Raw genomic sequence first — 20,032 nt, 5'->3', positions numbered from 1 at the left:
AGACCTCCCAGCTGCATGTGATATCAATTGGCGAGAGCTGTCCCAGAGATCTCCATGTCAACAATAAGACCCAGCTCCACTCAAAGACCAGCAAGCTACAGTGCCGGACACCCCATGCTAAAAAACTAGCAAGACAGGAACACAACCCCACTCATTAGCAGAGAGACTGCCTAAAATCATAGTAAGTTCACAGATACCCCAAAACACACCACCGGACGTGGTCCTGCCCACCAGAAAGACAAGATCCAGCCTCATCCACCAGAACACAGGCACCAGTCCACTCCACCAGGAAGCCTACACAACCCACGGAACCATCCTTACCCACTAGGGACAGACACCAAAAACAACAGAAACTATGAACCTGCAGCCTGCAAAAAGGAGACCCCAAACACAGTAAATTAAGCAAAATAAGATGGAGAAATACACAGCAGATGAAGGAGCAAGGTAAAAACCCACCAGACCAAACATGAAGAGGAAATAGGCAGTCTACCTGAAAACGAATTCAGAGTAATGATAGTAAAGATGATCCAAAATCTTGGAAATAGAATGGAGAAAATACAAGAAGCATTTAACAAGGACCTAGAAGAACTAAAGAGCAAACAATGATGAAAAACACAATAAATGAAATTTAAAATTCTCTAGAAGGAATCAATAGCAAAATAACTGAGGCAGAAAAATGGATAAGTAACCTGGAAGATAAAATAGTGGAAATAACTATCACAGAGCAGATTAAAGAAAAAGAATGAAAAGAATTAAGGAGAGTCTCAGAGACCTCTGGCACAACATTAAATGTACTAACATTCGAATTATAGGGGTTCCAGAAGAAGAAGAGAAAAAGAAAGGGACTGAGAAAATATTTGAAGAGATTATAGTTGAAAAATTCCCTAATATGGGAAAGAAAATAGTCAATCAACTCCAGGAATCACAGAGAGTCCCATACAGGATAAATTCAAGGCGAAACACACCAAGACACATATTAATCAAACTATCAAAAATTAAATACAAAGAAAAAATATTAAAAGCAGCAAGGGAAAAGCAACAAATAATATCCAAGGGAATCCCCATAAGGGTAACAGCTGATCTTTCAGCAGAAACTCTGAAAGCCAGAAGGGAGTGGTAGGACATATTTAAAGTGATGAAAGGGAAAAACCTACAAGCAAGATTACTCTACCTAGCAGGGATCTCATTCAGATTCGACAGAGAAATTAAAACCTTTACAGACAAGCAAAAGCTAAGAGAATTCAGCACCACAAAACCATCTTTACAACAAATGCTAAAGGAACTTCTCAAGGCAGGAAACACAATAGAAGGAAAAGGCCTACAATAACAAACTCAAAACAATTAAGAAAATGGTAATAGGAACATACATATCAATAATTACCTTAAATGTAAATGGATTAAATGCTCCAACCAAAAGACATAGACTGGCTGAATGGATACAAAAACAAGACCCGTATATATGCTGTCTACAAGAGACCCACTTCAGACCTAGGGATACATACAGACAGAAAGTGAGGGGATGGAAAAAGATATTCCATGCAAGTGGAAATCAAAAGAAAGCTGCAGAAGCAATTACCATATCAGACAAAAATAAACTTTGATATAAAGACTATTACAGGAGACAAAGAAGGACACTACATAATGATCAAGGGATCAATCCAAGAAGATATAACAATTGTAAATATTTATGCACCCAACATAGGAGCACCTTAATACATAAGGCAAATGCTAACAGCCATAAAAGGGGAAATCGACAGTAACACAATCATAGTAGGGGACTTTAGCACCACAGTTTCACCAATGGGCAGATCATCCAAAATGAAAATAAATAAGGAGACACAAGCTTTAAATGATACATTAAATAAGATGGACTTAATTGATATTTGTAGGACATTCCATCCAAAAACAGCAGATTACACTTTCTTCTCAAGTGCTCATGGAACATTTTCCAGGATAGATCACATCTTGGGTCACAAATCAAGCCATGGTAAATTTAAGAAAATTGAAATTGTATTAAGTATCTTTTCTGATCACAACGCTATGAGATGAAATATCAATTACAGGAAAAAAGATCTGTAAAAATTACAAACACATGGACCCTAGACAATATGCTACTAAATAACCAAGATATCACTGAAGAAATCAAAGAGGAAACAAAAAAGTACCTAGAAACAAATGACAATGAAAACAAGACGACCCAAAACCTATGGGATGCAGCAAAAGCAGTTCTAAGAGGGAAATTTATAGCAATACAATCCCACCTCAAGAAACAAGAAACATTTCAAATAGACAACCTAAACTTACACCTAAAGCAATTAGAGAAAAAAGAAGAAAAAACACCCAAAGTTAGCAGAAGGAAAGAAATCATAGAGATCAGATCAGAAATAAATGAAAAAGAAATGAAGGAAATGATACCAAAGATCAATAAAACTAAAAGCTGGTTCTTTGAGAAGATAAACAAAATTGATAAACCATTAGCCAGACTCATCAAGAAAAAAAGAGAGATGACTCAAATCAATAGAATTAGAAATGAAAAAGGAGAAGTAACAACTGACCCTGCAGAAATACAAAGGATGATGAGAGATAACTACAAGCAACTATATGCCAATAAAATGGACAACCTGGAAGAAATGGACAAATTCTTAGGAAAAGCACAACCTTCCAAGACTGAACCAGGAAGAAATAGAAAATATAAACAGACCAAACACAAGCACTGAAATTGAAACTGTGATTAAAAGTTTTCCAACAAACAAAAGCCCAGGACCAGATGGCTTCACAGGTGCATTCTATCAAACATTTAGAGAAGAGCTAACACCTATCCTTCTCAAACTCTTCCAAAATATAGCACAGAGAGGAACACTCCCAAACTCATTCTATGAGGCCACCATCACACTGATACCAAAACCAGACAAAGATGTCACACACACACACAAAAAAAACTACAGGCCAATATCACTAATGAACATAGATGCAAATCCTCAACAAAATACTAGCAAACAGAATCCAGCAGTACATTAAAAGGATCATACACCGTGATTAAGTTTATCCCAGGAATTCAAGGATACTTCAATATACGAAAATCAATGAATGTGATATACCATATTAACAAATTGAAGAATAAAAACCATATGATCATCTCAATAGATGCATAAAAAGCTTTTGACAAAATTCAACACTCATTTATGATAAAAACCCTCCAGAAAGTAGACATAGAGGGAACTTACCTCAACATAATAAAGGCCATATATGACAAACCCACAGCCAACATCGTTCTCAATGGTGAAAAACTGAAACCATTTCCTCTAAGATCAGGAACAAGACAAGGTTGCCCACTCTCACCACTATTATTCAATATATTTATATAAGCCACAGCAATCAGAGAAGGAAAAGAAATCAAAGGAATCCAAATCGGAAAAGAAGTAAAGCTGTCACTGTTTGCAGATGACATGATACTATATGTAGAGAATCCTAAAGATGCTACCAGAAAACTAGTAGAGCTAATAAAATGAATTTGTTAAAGTAGCAGGATACAAAATTAATGCCCAGAAATCTCTTGCATTCCTATACACGAATGATGGAAAACCTGAAAGAGAAATTAAGGAAACACTCCCATTTACCACTGTAACAAAAAGAATAAAATACCTTGTAATAAACCTAGCTAAGGAGACAAAAGACCTGTGTGAAGAAAACTATAAGACACCGATGAAAGAAATTAAAGGTGATACAAACGGATGGAGAGATAAACCACGTTCGTGGATTGGAAGAATCAACATTGTGAAAATGACTATACTACCCAAAGCAATCTACGGATTCAGTGCAATCCCAATCAAACTACCAATGGCATTTTTCACAGAACTAGAAGAAAAAATTTCACAATTTGTATGGTAACACAAAAGACCCCGAATAGCCTAAGCAATCTTGAGAAAGAAAAACGGAGCTGGAGGAATCAGGCTCCCTGACTGCAGACTGTACTGCGAAGCTACAGTAATCAAGACAGTATGGTGATGGCACAAAAACAGAAATATAGATCAATGGAACAGGATTGAAAGCCCAGAGGTAAACCCACATACATATGGTTATCTTACCTTTGATAAAGGTGGCAAGAATATACAATGGACAAAAGACAGCCTCTTCAATAAGTGGTGCTGGGAAAACTGGACAGCTACATGTAAAAGAATGAAATTAGAACACTCCCTAACACCATACAGAAAAATAAACTCGAAATGGATTAAAGACGTAAACGTAAGGCCAGACACTATCAAACTCTTAGAGGAAAACATAGGCAGAACACTCTATGACATAAATCACAGCAAGATCCTTTTTGACCCACCTCCTAGAGAAATGGAAATTAAAAAAAAATAAACAAATGGGACCTAATGAAACGTAAAAGCTTTTGCACACCAAAGGAAAACATAAACAAGACGAAAAGACAACACTCAAAATGGGAGAAGATATTTGCAAATGAAGCAACTGACAAAGGATTAATCTCCAGAATATACAAGCAGTTCATTCAGCTCTATATCATAAAAACCAACAACCCAATCCAAAAATGGGTGGAAGACCTAAATAGACATTTCTCCAAAGAAGATATACAGATTGCCAACAAACACATGAAAGGACGCTCAACATCAGTAATCATGAGAGAGATGCAAATCAAAACTACAATAAGGTATCACCTCACACCGGTCAGAATGGCCATCATCAGAAAATCTACAAACAGTAAATTCTGGAGAGGGTGTGTTGAAAACGGAACCCTCTTGCACTGTTGATGGGAATGTAAATTGATACAGTCACTGTGGAGAACAGTATGAAGGCTCCTTAAGAAAATAAAAATAGAACTACCATATGACCCAGTAATCCCACTACTGGGCATATACCATAATTCCAAAAGAGTCATGTACCACAGTGTTCACTGCAGCACTCTTTACAATAGCCAGGACATGGAAGCAACCTAAGTGTCCAATGACAGATGAATGGATAAAGAAGATGTGGCACATACATACAATGGAATATTACTCAGCCATAGAAAAAGCGATATTGAGTTATTTGTAGCGAGGTGGATGGACATAGAGTCTGTCATACAGGCTGAAGTAAGTCAGAAAGATAAAAACAAATACCATATGCTAACACATATATATGGAGTCCAAAAAAAAAAGTGATCTGAAGAACCTAAGGGCAGGACAGGAATAAAGACACAGACGTAGAGAATGGACTTGAGGACATGGGGAGGGGGAAGGGTAAGCTGGGATGAAGTGAGAGAGTGGCATTGACATATATACACTATGAAATATAGAATAGATAGCTAGTGGGAAGCAGTCGCATAGCACAGGGAGATCAACTCAGTGTTTTGTGACAACCTAGGGGGGTGGGATAGGGAGGGAGATGCAAGATAGAGGGGATATGGGGATATATGTATACATATAGCTGATTCACTTTGATATACAGCAGCAACTAACACAACAATGTAAAGCAATTATACTCCAATAAAGATATTTTTTTAAAAAAGAAAAAAAGTAAAAAGCAAACAAAAAACAACAAAATAAAACCAAAAAAATCAAGGAAACTGGGTGAGGGATATATGAAATCTCTCTGAACTCTGTAGCTTTCAATAAATGTGAAATTAGTTCAAAATAAAAATTTCATTTTAAACAAATCTCATCCTGGGACTTCCCTGGTGGTCCAGTGGTTTAGGCTCCGTGCTCCCAATGCAGGGGGCCTGGGTTCAATCCCTGGTCAGAGAGCTAGATCTCACATGCTGCGACTAAAGATCCTGCGTGCCACAGCTGAAGATCCCACATGCCGATACTAAGACCCGGCGCAGCCCAATACATAAATTAATTAATTAATTAATTACTATTTAAAAGACAAAACAAAACAAGCCAAATCCAAATCTCATCCTAACATTTGTAAATGTTTTTCTCCAACCTTTCATCTTTTTCTAAGTTTTCCCTTGATCTTCTTTTGCTAATATGAGCAATAGCTATGAAAACCAGAGCTAATAATTGCAAAGCATTTATTTTATGCCAAGCACTGCTCTAAACACTTAATCAGTATTCACTCATTTCATCCTAACTGAATTCCAAGAGTTAGATGTGATTACTATCTCCATTTTTCCGATGGTGAAATAGAGACAGAGAGCTGTGTGTGAGGACTAGCCCAGCTGGCAGGCAGCAGAGAGGGTAAAACACCAGCAGTGGCAACAGTCTGGCTCCACAGTCTGTGTCGTAATATACTGGCATTACTGAGAGTTTGGGAAGTACAGAAAAGTATGAAGAAACAGAAAAAAAAAAAAAAGAAAAACAGATGCAACCACTATTTTTTACTGTAGCATGCTTCCTTCCTGCCTTATTTTCTCTGTGTGTTTTAATTGGGTAGACATCTTTTGTAGCCAGATTTTCTTTTTACTCTAAACATCATGTCATAAGCATTTTTCATGCCACTAAAAATCTAAACAAAGCATTAAAGGCTACACAGTATTCTGTGTATAGACACGCTATGCTTTACATACCTGTATCTAGAATGCTGGATGTTTAGGTTGTTTCCTTTGTCATTCTATACAAAGCTGTCATGAATATCCTCATTCTTTTTTTTTTTTTTTTTTTTTTTGCGTTATGTGGGCCTCTCACTGTCGTGGCCTCTCTCGTTGCGGAGCACAGGCTCCGGACATGCTGGCTCAGCGGCCATGGCTTATGGGCCTAGCGGCTCCGCGGCATGTGGGATCTTCCCGGACCGGGGCACGAACCCGTGTCCCCTGCATCGGCAGGCGGACTCTCAACCACTGCGCCACCAGGGAAGCCCGAATATCCTAATTCTTAATTCATGTTTCCTTTTTTGAGTATTTGTTCAATTTCTTCTTTTTTTGTCACTGACTTTTTCTGTTTTTCTTACCATAACTTACTATACCAAGCAATTCTATAAATTCACAGGGTACCATTTTAGTATAAATATTTGAAAGCTTTTAAAACTCTCTATCTTATACCATTCAAGAGTGAATGGCAGCTTTTCCATGCTATGGAAATGAGGTGAATAATACCTTTCTTTACATGTGATAGAAGGGAGGTTCCAAAGTGAAATGGGATAGAGACAATGACAGTAATAACTAAGGATGAGGACACAAGTAACAGCTCGAAGCTTCCAGTGATGTAGCAACTGCTCTTGGCATGCCGTATCTCACGTATTCCCCTAACCGGTACCATAGGTAGACATTTCTATCCCCACTTTACAGATGAGGAAACTGAAGCCCAAACCCAGAAGGAGTGTGCAAGGAAATAGGGATGATATGGGAGGGGGAGAAACTGTGCAGACAAAACCCCTTGGGATATGTGTCTCTGAGTGCTTAAGCCAGATTTGTATTGAATATTTACAGGAAAACACACACACACAAACACACACACACACACACACACACACACACACAAATCCCTTCAGGGTTGGAATCTTCAATTTATGACATTCTAACACAGATATTTGCATTAATTCAATCCACTTGGGGTGAGGCTGGGGTGGGAGTGTGGTGCCTGTAAATCTAGCACCTGAGTTTGTCAGACACAGGGAACATCAGACCCCACCCCAGGCCCACTGACTCAGGATCTGCATTTTAACAAGATCCCCGGAGATCTGTGTGCACATCAAAGTCTGAGAAGCACTGCTCTAAGAGTTTATTAAGAAGGATTTTCTTTCTTTTTTTTCTTTTTAAGAAGGATTTTCTTAGGGTGTGTTTGAGCCCAATGCAACACCTACAAGCCATGAAACACATTATCCAGCTCGGTATGTTCACAAACCTTGCGCAAAGAATGTTGGCTGACAGCAGAGGCTGTCTAGGGACTCTTGGAAAGGCAGGTGTGGGATCAGAGAACTTCAGCTCTGCCAACATTTTCCTGCCCTATTCCTACTTCTAACTGCAGCGAATTCCAATGTACTCTAAAGTTCCAAGGTGGGATGGGTTGAAGGGCATCTGGGGGAGTCCTATAAATAGAAAACAGCTGAGCCCCAGCTGCTGCTAGTATAAACTTCCCGGGAAAGACAAAGACCGCCAAGCCAAAACAATGCTACATTGGGGAGGCAAGGAGCAGGAGGAGGATCTCTCCTCATGCTTTTTACAGAAGTGAATTTTTCTTTCAAGCACGGACAAGATCTTTAGAAAGGGTGTAGTTCAACCTCCTTGTTTTACATGTGAAAGAACCAAGAGCTTTTACTGTGATCACACAGCTACTAACAAGGGGCAGAGTCGGTGTTCACATTTGGCTCCTTGGCTTCCAAGCCCAGTCCGGCCCCACATCACAGGTGATGCTAGAATGGGCTGGTACTCAGCAGCCATTTCCAGCTCCTTCTAGCATGCTTTCCTGCACCTCCTTCAGAAGTAAGAAACCTCCTTTTCAGACTCTGCTACAGTTGGATTCTGGATACGATTTGGGTTACGTGGATTAGATGCACTCCCACGATGCCTGAAGGTGGATTCGCGCGACGCATCTTTCTGTTCTCTCTGCCGGCAAACTCAGCAACGGAGGTGGACTGTTTGCCGCACAGCCGCCTGGGAGTCAAGAGACGTGGAGGGATACTAGTTTTGCCAGCACAGATCTAGGACAAGAGATGTGGCTCTGAGGCCGCGAGGCTTTCTGATCCCTGACTTGCATCGAAAGTACACCCCAAGGCTATAGTCCCAGGCGGCTTCCTGATTCCCCATATTTCTGAGGATGCTGAGGGAGCAGCTCCTGGAGGGCTATTCCTCCAAACCCTCTGATGATTTTGTAAGCACATAACTCACAGTATGAAGTCCCTTTGTGCTTAAAGTGCCGAGGGCATTTCTATTTTCTGCTGCTGAACCCTGATGAAAATATTCACTCTCTTAAGTGTGACGCATAAATTTACAGTAAATTATATTAGGAAGGAGTTGCGCAAAGACCCAGTTTTTCCTTCTCTCTCTGAATACTAACACACAGTATTTGAAACACAAATGTTTCACAACGCACGATTATTTTGGAATTTATATTATGTCGTCACCCAAACTTCCTGGAACTGTAGGTTATTGGAATATAAACATTGTCATAGGGCTTCCCTGGTGGCTCAATGGTTGGGAGTCCACCTGCCAATGCAGGGGACACGGGTTCAAGCCCTGGTCCGGGAGGATCCCACATGCTGTGGAGCAACTAAGTCCGTGCGCCACAACTCCTGAGCCTGAGCTCTAGAGCCCCTGAGCCACAACTACTGAGCCCACGTGCCACAACTACTGAAGCCCTCACGCCTAGAGCCCATGTTCCGCAACAAGAGAAGCCACCGCAGTGAGAAGCCTGCGCACCACAACAAAGAGTAGCCTCCGCTGCCGCAACTAGAGAAAAGTCCATGTGCAGCAGCAAAGACCCAACGCAGCCAAAATTAAAATAATTAAAATAAATAAATTTAAAAAATAAACAAACATTGTCATACATCAAAACTCTAGGTATCAGGGAAAATGTCAGAGGTTTCATTTAATTTGAAATAGTAGTGCTTGCTGACAGAACAAACAAACTTGACTCAACAAGAGTTACTGGGGGATAGGAAAATTTCAATTTTTCTTCTGAACATTTGTATGCAACATTTCTAATGCTGAGTCCTTTTTATTTTCTTACAGTGCAGCTTGCATTCATTCATATGGTATATTTGGCTCCAAAGGTTTGAAATTAATCATTTAGAGAAAACATTTATTTCAAAATTCTAGCTTATTTTAATAATAATAATAATAGCTGTTATTTACTGAGATTTTCTATGCTCCAATCACTGTGCTAAGTGCATTCTATCTTGTGGACATTATTGTGTTGAATGTTTCCATAAAGGAGATGTTATTATTTCCATTTTACAGATGATGGAAATGAGATTCAGTGAGATTAAGCATGTTGCTCAAGGGTACACAACTAGTAATTGACAAAGCTGGCGTTTGAACTACTCCTTTTTGACTCGCAAGCTCATAAGCATTCTACCATCATCTTCCCAAATAGCACCTGCCTGAGAGAATAGGACGTTTAGGATTTCACATAACTTTAAGAAGTTCAAGATGTCTGCTGTAAGTTCTAATGCAACTAAAGGATGCTAAAGGAATGGCTTCCTTTTAAAAAAAAAAACAAAAATCTTATTCCCTTTCCTGGTAAAAATTTTGGTCATGTAAACTTTTTATATATGTCTTAATTCACGGAGTTCTAGAGAGAGGGGTTAGTAATAGGTACTCGTGAAAGGTAAACTAGACCAAGGTGGGAGGACAGGAAATTTGCCTTTTTGTTTCTCCCTCTTGACTACCTGAGGATTCTGTGCCATCCACATTTTGACAAAGGTTCGTGAGGATCTAGGATCTGACGCTTGCTGGATCTCACTCCAGGTGGGTGTGAGGTGCAAACTCATTAGTCATTAGGAAAAGCCCTCATCCTCACCTCCATCCCCCAAAGTAGCTTTGTGCACATCCCTGCAACATCCGTCGTTTTCAGTGCCGTGCTAAGAGGCGCCTCAGAGATAACCTTATCTGTAGAAAAATGATCTTTCCTGTTTGCTCAACATTTATGACAAAAGGAGTGTGGGGAAGCAAGACTGCCACCCACAGCAAAGCGCTTTATTCACCGGGGCGTTGGAGTCGAGACCTTGGCAACTGGGTGCTGGAAGACTCTCGGGCTGGGTTTAGTTTTGAATGTTGCCCCATACCCAAGTCCAACAGTTACGTGGCTGCAAACAAATGCTGGCTTCCCTTCCCTGAGTACGGACGTCATGAGGGGTCCGGTCCCAGTTGTTCAGTGGTTGCATCAGCGGCTTTTTGCAAGAATAGCTGACACCAAGAGCTATTTTCCTGCGTTGCAGGCTCGAGGCCCCCAAAGCCCACAGGGCCTGCAGAAGTTCCCCTTGCATCTGGACCTTGTGCTCCAAATCAAACACCACCCACTCTGCAGCACAGAAATAGCTGATTTGGCTTTCGGTGACCCTTCAGACACGACCTTTCTCCTATATTCTCTAAGCTTGTTTTTAATAAATGTTTAACTTTTTGATTAATTTCCTTAATTTCTGAGGGCAGTTTTTCACAACTGAGATAATGTGTTCTAAATGCTTGCTGAGCTGTTGGCGCACTTGAAACCGTAAACACTTCAGACTGCTTTTTGTCTCCCTAACACTCTCCCTTATTATGTGGGCTTGCATCACCGCTGAAATTGAGGCTTTATTCTTTCCGCCATCTGCATAATTGCCAGTGTTTAGAGATGCTTGCTTCTCCCTTTCTTTGCCACTGGGAAAAGAATTGTTTGTTCAACCTTCACTAAATTAGTATTTTTCTGGCTGCTTATCTCTCATTTCTTGAAGAGTGGTATGTAATTAACTCCAAAATTTTGACGGTTTTTCACGTTACTGTCTTTTCTTTGGCAGTTCACGTGCTTTCTACTTTCTTTCTCCCGGCTCTATTTATCTCAGGAAGGGGGACTTCTCACTCACATCTTTGTTCCATTTGCTTTTTATTTTTATTATTATTATTATTTTTTTTTCGGTACGCGGGCCTCTCACTGTTGTGGCCTCTCTCATTGCGGAGCACAGGCTCAGGACGCGCAGGCTCAGCGGCCATGGCTCACGGGCCCAGCCGCTCCGCGGCATGTGGGATCTTCCCGGACCGGGGCACGAACCCGCGTCCCCTGCATCGGCAGGCTGACTCTCAACCACTGCGCCACCAGAGAAGCCCTCCATTTGCTTTTTAAAAGGCTTTGTGGTTATTTGGAAGAAAGGAATGTTATCTCCTCCCGTAGAGCCTGAACCACCGGCTCCTTTGTTGTTTTGCCTGCACTCCCTGGGCCACATCCCCCATCCTTGGGATGCAGGTATTGGACTTGGAGGCGCCGCGTAATCCCATAATGGAACCACATTTAAAAGCCGGACGGATTCCTCAGAGTACTATTGCTGTAATACGTTCCCATTACCGGCATTTGCTGATACAGGGCTGAGACAGCAAAGCTACTAGGAGGATATTTGAAAATGGGAGAAAAGACCTGGATGATGTAAATCTTGGCAGATTTTTTCCAGTGTTTCTTTGCTCTCCTTCCATAGCCCCTAACAGGCTTCCTTATTTTATTTTTTTGCTCTCTCTCCTTATTATGTTACCTTTTTTATAATAGCAAGTGATTTAAAGTAGAAGTCCTGTGATAGGATTTTCCAATCACTCATACACACTGGTTTTTTAACACAAATTGAAGAATGCTGTACGTGCTCCTATACACCTTACTTTTTTCATTTAAACCTGTAACTTGAAGATTATTCCAATCTCCCTCTCTGTTCTTTTGCTTTGCAAAAAATACTATCAGATAGTGCATTACAATTTTCACTTAGCCATATACAGCAATCATCTTTCCTTGCTTAAAAATATCTCCTTTAGGGCTTCCCTGGTGGTGCAGTGGTTAAGAATCTGCCTGCCAACGCAGGGGACACGGGTTCAAGCTCTGGTCCAGGAAGATCCCACATGCCGTGGAGCAACTAAGCCCATGTGCCACAGCTACTGAGCCTGCGCTCTAGAGCCCGCGCCGCAACTACTGAAGCCCGTGTGTTGCAACTACTGAAGCCCGCGCGCCTAGAGCCCGTGCTCTGCAGCAAGAGAAGCCACTGCAATGAGAAGCCCGTGCACCGCAACAAAGAGTAGCCCCCGCTGGCTGCAACTAGAGAAAGCCAGTGTGCAGCAACGAAGACCCAATGCAGCCAAAAATAAAAAATCATGTTAAAGGAGATTTTTGTTTTAAATTTTTTATTTTTGGCTGCATTGGGTCTTCGTTGCTGCACACGGGCTTTCTCTAGTTGCGGCCAGTGAGGGCTAGCGGCGGCTACTCTTCGTTGCGGTGCACGGGCTTCTCATTGCGGTGGCTTCTCTTGCTGCAGAGCACGGGCTCTAGGCGCACGGGCTTCAGTAGTTGCGGCGCCGGGTCAGTAGTGGTGGCTTGCGGGCTCTAGAGCGCAGGCTCAGCAGTTGTGGAGCACAGGCTTAGTTGCTCCGTGGCATGTGGGATCATCCCGGACCAGGGCTCGAACCTGTGTCCCCTGTGTTGGCAGGCGGATTCTTAACCACTGAGCCACCAGGGAAGTCCCAAAATGATGTTTAAGAAGTTTAATTTTCCATTTTAGGATCCTGTCTTAGGTATCAGTAACTCCCCTTTTGCAGTTACTAGGTGCTCCATGAATATCTGTGGACTGGACTTTAACTGAACAGATGCATTTTTATGTAAAAAGTTAAATAATAGATTTGAGTAGTCAGAGGTGGGGTTTAGGGAGACTAGATTCCAAGCCTCCAAAGGCACCCAAGGTTTTTTAGGTTTCTTGTTTTTCTTGTTGCTTTATTTCTTTAGAACAACCAGAATTATTTTCAAACCTCTCATCAGAGTGGTGATGAGTGTTCTCATCACACCAGGGAAGATGGGAGGGAAACTGGTCTTCTGGGTCAGCACTGACATGTAATTTAGATTTTCTCTCTCTGAGATGATTTAGGTATAGACCTCCCAGGAAGCCTGCGGGTTGGACTAAATGCTCTCTTGAGGCCTTTGCCAACCGTATGGTCTTATAATTCACTGTAAAATGTTGGAATGACTAACTCACACTTACTTTAAGATAAAGCTCAGAAGACGGTGGAGTTATGAAAGGAAGTCACCCTGAGTGACCCTAAGAGCTTATAATTTGACTTTCTTTCACAAGTGGATAAGAATACCCCTTGAGTATCACGGTATTTTAATAGCTCTGAGGGCTTAATTTTTGAAGTGTGAATCAGATCCTGTTACTCGCCATTTATAATGCTCCAGGGCCTTCTTCTTGCAAGTGGGATAACATCCAAACCCTTATTGTGGCTCTGCATCGGCGCCCCTTCACCACCCAGGACTCTGTTCATTCTGGTCTGCATCTCACTCACCTTCACTGGCATGATAGGATTCCTTAAAGCAGCTGCTCTTTAAGACATGCCTTAAAATCACCTGGACTGATGTCTGAAAATCTGATTTCCGAAAATCTGATTTCCACCTGCCCTTCCCCTCCTCCACCTTCTGAAATAGAACTTTTGTGGGGGTAGGACCCCGGAGCAGGTATAGTATTTGGAAACTTCCATGGGATTCTAATATACACCCACATTTAGGACTTCTGCCTCACGGGGAAGTTTCTGGGCCTAGCTGCTGGCCTGTCCCCACATGGCTGGGGCCATACCCCCTGTCATCCAGGAGTGCTGACAACTGGACTAACTTCTCAAAATCCAGACCAAGGAAAAGAAGACACAGATAGAGGATCTCCGTCTCCAATCTGCCTGGAGCTCAGCGTTTAACTTTCTGCCTCCTGTCTGAGGATTGCCTCTCCACCCAATATTCAATCCTAGATATGGACTCATCTTCAGGAGAGACCTCCCCGCTGCCCCCTCACAACTGTGGCAGTAGCTGATGGGCTCAGCAGGGCAACCACATCAACATATGACAAAACACGACCCGGTGCGCCCAGCTTCCCCGAACAAGGTCTGAGTACCTGAGGGTCATTCCAAATTTCCAAGGAACCTGTTGGGTTTTGGTGTTTTATCATCTATTTTGTTATGTATCTATGGCACGCCCATCTGCACAGCCCCCCTCAAACCAAGCCCTTCGGCTGCCCCCTCTGGCACTGCTGGTTCTTACAGTAATCATGGAAACCCTCCCCTCATACCTCTGGAAGGTAAGCGCCAACACCTGGCCTCTTTTGCTTCAGACCCTGTCGTCCCCACTGCTCTCATCCAGGCAAATTCTGTGACTTCCTCTCCTACCCTCCACCCTGCCTGCAGAGGGGACAACACAGAACTGCTTAGTGATGCTGGAGTCCCCTCCCCAGCCCCGTCCTGATGTGAAGGGTGTGTCCCCTAGGACCCCACACTGGGGGCTCTCAGGGCCTCACATTCATTCGAGCACCCGCTTCCTTGCCTTTTGTTCTTTTTTTAAAATATAAATGTATTTACTTTATTTTATTTTTGGCTGAGTTGGGTCTTCTTCGCTGCGCACGGGCTTTCTCTGGTTGCAGCGAGCGGGGGCTGCTCTTTGTGGCGGTGCGCAGGCTTCTCATTGCAGTGGCTTCTCTTGTTGCAGAGCACGGGGTCTAGGCGCGTGGGCTTCAGTAGTTGTGGCACACAGGCTCAGTAGTTGTGGTGCACAGGCTTTGTTGCTCCATGGCACGTGGGATCTTCCCGGACCAGGGATCGAACCCGTGTCCCCTGCGTTGGCAGGTGGATTCTTAACCACTGCGTCACCAGGGAAGCCCTCCCTGCCTTTTGTGGAAATTTTTAAGTAAACAATTTAGTAGTATTTAGTGCATTCATGATGTTGTGCAATCTCCCCTGTCTAGTTCCAAAACATTTGTATCACCCGTAAGAGATCCTGTAACCCTAAGCAGTCCCCATCCCTTCTCCCCATAGCCCCTGGCAACCACTAATCTGGTTTCTGTTTCTATGGATTACCTTCTTCTGGACCTTTCATAGACAGCACAGGAATTGCACTGTCCCAGCTTTGACACTTCTCTTGCAGGAGACCATAGCTACAGCCACTGCTCAGGTTACTTAAGTCAGCCCAAGGCTGACTTCTAGCTATATGCACCCTGAACCAATAAACTGTGGCTGGGTGGGTGGGAGGCAGGGTCACAGGGCCTCCTAGGCAGGAGGGGCTGTTGACTGTGTAATTTCTTTTGGAAGGAAGTGTGAGAAAGCATGCCAACATGATATCCCTAAAACAACACTTGAAAGTAATTTGCAGAAGTCTGCTTTGCTAGAAGAGAACTGAGAAACCTAAGAACCTGTATAGAGAAAAAACAAAGAACAAGAATACTGAGGAGAGAAGTTTTACCACTTAATAATTTTCCAAGTGCTGAGCTGGGTGGTCCACAAGAATTCTCTATAATGGAGACATCTAAATTTTGGTACACATTAGAAGCTCCCGTATAGTGGCTTGAAACACACTACAGATTTCCAGGATTCTGATTCACTGAGTGGGAGAAAGGGTGTGTTGAGAATCTATATTTTAAAAATATACTCCTCTGTTGATTCAGAATTTGAGAAAAACTACCCTATAGGAATTTTCAGTAAGAGGAGAATTAAAACAATAGAAAATCAAGCCTCATTCTTGGTCTAAAAATTCCTTCTCAGCTGCCTGCCATCTGCCCTGGCTCTAGGCAGTAATTCAGCAAGTGAGAAATTAGAATACATTTTAAAGTTTAATAATGATAATTGTAATAATAATAATATACTAAAAAGGCAGTCAGGTGCTATGAACAGAAAGGGATACAGTCATGTAGGAGAAGGAAGGAATCCATGTTCTAATTAGGGATTTTCAAAGAGAGTGGTGGGACTTCCAAGCCAATAGGGAGGAGCAGGGACTAGGTGTATCCTTCCACCTGAAACACCTGGGAAAAATCTGGACAAAATAGCAAGGTGGTGAGACCAACAATATATATTGATCAATAACAAGATTAATATAAAACCCCAGTTTCTTTTTTTTTTACTAACAATAAACCATTAGAGGTTGAAATTTTAAAAAATGCTATTTACTATAGCGTCAAAAATTATGAAATGCTGAGGATAAAATCTGACAAAGGATGAGCAAGACAGGTACACTCAAAAAATACAAAACATTGCTGAGAGAAATGAAACAATATCTAAATGAATTGAGAGTTATGCTATAATCATGGGTCAAAATGCCTATCAAAATTCTTGCAGGATTTTGTAAGAATTGACAAGCTGACTCTAAAAGTCATATGGAATTGCAGGAAGCTAAAATAGCCAAAGCAACTTTTAAAAAGAACAAAGTTGGTCAATTAACACTACCTGATTTCAAGACTTATTTTAAAGCTACAAAAATCAAAATATATGGTATTGGTATAAGACAGACAAATCAATCAATGGAACAGAATAGGGAGTCCAGAAATTAGATGCACACATACGTGGACAACCGATTTTTAACAAAGGTGCAAAGGCAATTCAGTGGAGAAAGGATGGCGCTGAACAACTGGGTATCCATAGGCAAAAAATTGAACTTGGATCCATGCCTTGCACCACATATAAAAATTAATTCAAAATGTATCATAGGGGCTTCCCTGGTGGCGCAAGTGGTTGAGGGTCCGCCTGCCGATGCAGGGGACACGGGTTCGTGCCCCGGTCTGGGAGGATCCCACATGCCGTGGAGCGGCTGGGCCCGTGAGCCATGGCCGCTGAGCCTGCGCGTCCGGAGCCTGTGCTCTGCAACGGGAGAGGCCACAACAGTGAGAGGCCCGCATACCACCAAAAAAAAAAAAAAAAAAATGTATCATAGACCTAAAGATAAACCTAAAACTGTAAAACTTCTAGAAGAAAACTTGGAAGATCATTTTGTGATATTGGGCTAGTCAACGTTTTTTTTTAGATATGACAGCAAAATGCAATCCATAACACATAAAATTGATAATAGGACTTCATCAAAATTTAAAACTTCAGCTCTTCAAAAGACACTGTTAAGAGAATGAAAAGACAAACCACAACCTGGTAGAAAGTATTTGCAAATCATATATTCGATAGAAGGCTTGTATGCGGAATACTTAAAGAATTTTCAAAACTCAGTAATAAAAACAATCAATCAACCCAATTTTAAAAATGGGCAGAAGATTTGAACAGAAATTTCATTGAGAAAGACATACGGTTGGCAAATAAGCATATGAAAAGATGCTCAATATCATTGCCATTACAGAAACTCAAGTTAAAATTACAATAAGAGACACATACAGGGCTTCCCTGGCGGCACAGTGGTTAAAAATCCATCTGCCGATGCAGGGAACACAGTTTCGAGCTCTGGTCTGGGAAGATCCCACATACCATGGAGCAACTAAGCCCGTGCGCCACAACTACTGTGAGCTACTGAGCCTGCGCTCTAGAGCCCTCAAGCCACAACTACTGAGCCCCCGTGCCACAACTACTGAAGCCCATGCACCTAGAGTCCGTGCTCTGCAACAAGAGAAGCCACCGCAATGAGAAGCCTGCGCACCACAACAGAGTAGACCCCTCACCGCAACTAGAGAAGAAGGCCGAGCGCAGCAACGAAGACCCAACGCAGACAAAAATAAAATAAATAAAATAAAATTAATTTTAAAAATACCCATATAACCTGTTAGAATGGCTAAAATTAAAATTACTAACCAACCATACCAAGTGTTGGTGAGGAGGTAGATCAATGTAACTTTCATAAATTTCTGATGGGTACAAAATGGTACAATGGCTTTGGAAAACAGTTTGGCAATTTTTGAAGAATTAACTGTATGCTTACCATATGATCCAGCCATTCCACCCGTAGGTATTTTCCCAAGAGACGTGAACGCATATGTACACACCAATGTTTGCAGCAGCTTTATTTGTTACAGCCCCAAACTGGGAACAGCCCACATTTCTCAACAGCTGAAGAGCTAGATTGTGGTATATCTGTACAACGGAATGCTACTTAGTGATAAAAAGAGATGATTGATGCTAGCAACAATGTAGGTGAATCTCAAAATAATTATGCTGTGTGAAAAAATAAAACGAGTGCATGTTGTATGATTCCATTTACATGATATCTTAGAAAATACAAACTAATTAACCTATAACAATGAAAAGCAGACCAGTGGTTGCCTGAATATGTGTGTGCTCTCACGTGTGCAGGTGGGGGACGGGACTGGCGTGGGGGAGTAGTTTGGGAGGGTAGATTGTAAAGGGTATGAGGAAATTTGAGGTAGCGATGATATGTTTATTATTTTGATTGTGAGGTTATTTCCACAGGTATATACACATGTCAAAGCTTATCTAATTTAAAGGTATGCATTTTATTATCTGTTAATTACACCTCAACAAAGCTGTTTTTACAGAAGATCTTATTAAGGGTTCTCACTTCCTGTGACTCTCCCATAGCAGCAGGGAGAATGGGTCTAGAGTAGAATCTGGTAACACAGCAGCCTTGGGTCACTTGGCTGGTGGCATCTCCCAGGGACTCAATCACCTGCAGTGCCCGCTGAGGCAAGAAAATGTTCCAAAGGATGGCTCTGGCTGTATCTGAATTATAATCAAAGCTGCAAATAACCCCAAATGCATTAAGACTCCCCAGCTAATGTGTTGCTCCTAATTTAACTGGCCTCTGAATGAGAGCCTCAGCCTTTCTCAGAGGCAAAAATTTCCCAAACGAAGTGACTTTAAACTGCTAAGTAATTGCAAACTGGGGGGCTTTATCACAAGAACAATTGTTATTGTTCTTTGATTATTTGCTCAACAGGATTGTTCACTCATTACCATTAGAACCATTGGGACTTTGATGTAGTGCCCCTTGCATCTCATAAATATTTTATAAGATAGACTGGAATGGAGGGTCCCCCAAACCTGCTCGGCCTCGGAGAGCTGTTGATTATCTGGACTTTCCGAGTGTTTGGAGAATCTTAAAGCATATTTCAGAAAGAAATGAACAGCCCATACAATTCGTTCAAGTAACTTGCAGCTTATGAACCCTGTTGTTTGGAGACATCAATTTTTATTTAGCCCAAGGATCTAGGTTATGAGCTCTGAGGGCATCCCGCAGAACCAGTCTCTTGATGGTTCGACAGTTTTGAGATGCAGCCTATTGTATCTGGAGCAGAAATAGGAGGGAAAGAAGTCCTCTATTGTAGACTGTTTCTCATCAGCGGTGTGATGTGGATATGTCGTTGGACCCCTCTGAGACACAGGCAGGAGAATTGGTGGGAAGAGTATGAACTTTGCAGGAAGAATCCACGTGCTGCTCCAGTGCTTAGCTGCTTGTTATTAGGCGAATCCTTGAACTGCTTTCAGTTCCCTCCTCTTGCACAACAACCGCTATCTTGGAGAGTTGCTATGATTATTGAATGTGATCGGCTGTGTGGAAACATTTCCTACTTGCTAAGATATTATTTTTCTCATCTGTAAAATGAAGGAATTTGATCAGGGGATTTGAATTGTCCCTGTATTAGTTCCCTATGGCTGCCATAACAAAGTACCACAAATTGGGTGACTTAAAACAACAGAAACGTATTCCTGCATATTTCTGGAGGCTAAATCTGAAATCAT

Source organism: Lagenorhynchus albirostris, chromosome 7, assembly GCF_949774975.1.
Source record: "Lagenorhynchus albirostris chromosome 7, mLagAlb1.1, whole genome shotgun sequence".
Taxonomy (NCBI): Eukaryota; Metazoa; Chordata; class Mammalia; order Artiodactyla; family Delphinidae; genus Lagenorhynchus; species Lagenorhynchus albirostris.
The sequence above is the reverse complement of the archived record's forward strand: the minus strand, read 5'-3'. Positions refer to the sequence as shown.